Raw genomic sequence first — 2,334 nt, 5'->3', positions numbered from 1 at the left:
AAGACTTTTAAAAGCCAAGTCTCTGGAAGCAAATTTTTTCCAGATTGAACTACCCTAAGATATTTGCATTCACGTCAAGAAATGTTTGTTCTATGACGGGTGCGATGGCTCACAGCTGCAATCCCAGCCCTTTAGCAAGAGGATCGCTTGAGCCCAGGAGTTGAAAACTAGCCCAGGCAACATAGCAAGACCTCATCTGTACAAAAAACTTTAAAAACTAGGCAGCTCAAGTGGCCAAGGCAAGATGGGTCAAGACAGAGTGGTGGTTACAGTCTTGGAGCTGGCAAGAAGGATAACAAGGACAAGAAAAAGAAATAAGAACCTCCTATACCAGCTGGAGTGAGGAAGAAGAAGAAAACAAGGGGACCAGATACTGCCAGCAAACTGCCACTGTGACATCTCACACTCAGTCCTGATTAAAATTATTGAACGTTAGAGCGAATTAAAGACTATCTTCTCATGAAGGAAGAATTCATTAGAAATCAGGATCCCCTTAGATCATGATGAAACTGTTAGAAGGAAAGCAAGAGGAGGAAAGATCAAAAGAGGGTGATCTCAGGGGACCCTGATGTCAGGAGGAACCTTGGGAGAGGTTATTGATGACAATCACGCGATTGTGTCTACATCTGTGGGCTCAGAGCACTACGTCAGCATTCTTTCATTTACAGACCAGGATCTGCTGGAACCACTGCTCAGTCCTGCAGCCGCAAGGTGCACACTGTGATATGGGTGCTGATGGATGACACGTATCCGCTAGTCACAATGATGAAGGTGGAAAAGACCCCCCAGAAGACCTGTGCTGGTATTGGGAAGTTGGACACCTAATTCAGGAAATTAAGGAATCCATCCTGAATATTGGGAAGAGATGGGTATAAAGCCCCTAAGGGAGTCATTCTCTATGGTTCACCTGGCACAGGTAAAACCTTGTTAACCAAAGCAGCAGCAAACCACACCTTAGCCACTTTGTTGCAAGTGATCGGCTCTGAACTTATTTAGAAGTACCTACATGATGGGCCCAAATTCATATGGGAATTGTTTCAAGTTACTAAAAAACATGCACCTTCCATCATGTTTATTGGTGAAATTGATGCTTTTTGGGGACAAAAAGATATGACTCAAATTCTGGTGGTGAGAGAGAAATTCAGCATATAATGTTGGAAATGTTGAACCAGGTGGATGGATTTGATTCAAGGGGAGATGTGAACGTTATCATGTCCACGAGCCAAATAGATACTTGGGATCTAGCACTTATCAGACCAGGCTACATTGATAGGAAGCTCGAGTTCCCCCTGCCTGATGCAAAGACTCATTCAGACGCACAAAAGCAGCATGATGCTGGCCAGTGATGTAACCCTGGAACGACTTGACATCAAGGCCATCTGCACAGAAGCTAGTCTGATGGCCTTAAGAGAACATAGAATGAAATTAACCAATGCAAGCTTAAAAAAATCTCAAGGAAACGTTCTTTTATAAAGAACAGAGAGGCACCCCGAAGGGGCTCTATCTCTAGTGAGCCACAGTTGCCATCAGGAAACTGGCTGAGAGATTTCCCAAGCCCTCAAAGGGATGAGGTTGGGGAGTTTCCCAGAGGAATTCATGTTCCAGTTTATTTTTATTAGCAACACATCCTGTGAGTCTTTTGGAGTTTGGTGTGTAAGACGTCCACTGGGCCGCCTTTGCCTCTCGGTCACTGTGCGACACTGTGCTTCCCAGTAAAGTGTGTTTTTCTTTCTCTCTCACTACACACACACACACACACACAAGAACTGAAAACCAGAAATGTTTTTTCCAGAACCAGTAGTTTTTCATACAAGCAATCACTAAGCTGAAAAATGCACCCTGGCTAACAAATATCAGGTAGGCAAATAGAAACCTATTTATTTAATTCCACAGATTCTCGTTTTGGTGTAACTTAGTTCCGTAAGTCTGTGTATAGAAATGACTTTAATCTTCTAAGACATCATTGATGTGATGTACTTCAATTATATGTTGATGCCAAAATTCTCTATCAATCTAAATGTCTATGACTTTTTCTTAGGCTTTTATCTCCCCATTGCAATTTGAAAGTAAAGGCATCTCCAGCCAGTATTAACAACCTTAACCCAACTCTAGGCTGGAGAACTTGTCAATTCTTCATCATTTTCCGATTCTTCACCTCCTGCCTCCGTTTACCACATCCATCCGCTCACACTAGCCTCTGGATTGGGTGAAGTTTAGAAGCATAAGGGAGATATTATTTGGAACAACGCTGTCATAACAAGGACTTTTTAAAAATTACAATCTTACCCTTTCCTGTTCTTTTCTTCAAGCCAGTGACTAATTCCTCAGAATTTC

General features: G+C 42.5%; 1 pseudogene; it reads left to right on the top strand.

Annotated features, from left to right (window-relative positions):
• The first annotated feature begins 261 nt into the window (after window positions 1–261).
• LOC100409271 (26S proteasome regulatory subunit 4 pseudogene) lies at window positions 262–1,510 on the top strand (annotated as a pseudogene).
• The last annotated feature ends 824 nt before the right edge of the window (window positions 1,511–2,334 follow it).

Source organism: Callithrix jacchus, chromosome 11 (assembly GCF_049354715.1).
Source record: "Callithrix jacchus isolate 240 chromosome 11, calJac240_pri, whole genome shotgun sequence".
Classification (NCBI taxonomy): domain Eukaryota; kingdom Metazoa; phylum Chordata; class Mammalia; order Primates; family Cebidae; genus Callithrix; species Callithrix jacchus.
Note: the sequence above shows the minus strand (reverse complement) of the source record. Positions and strands in the feature narration are given on the sequence as shown.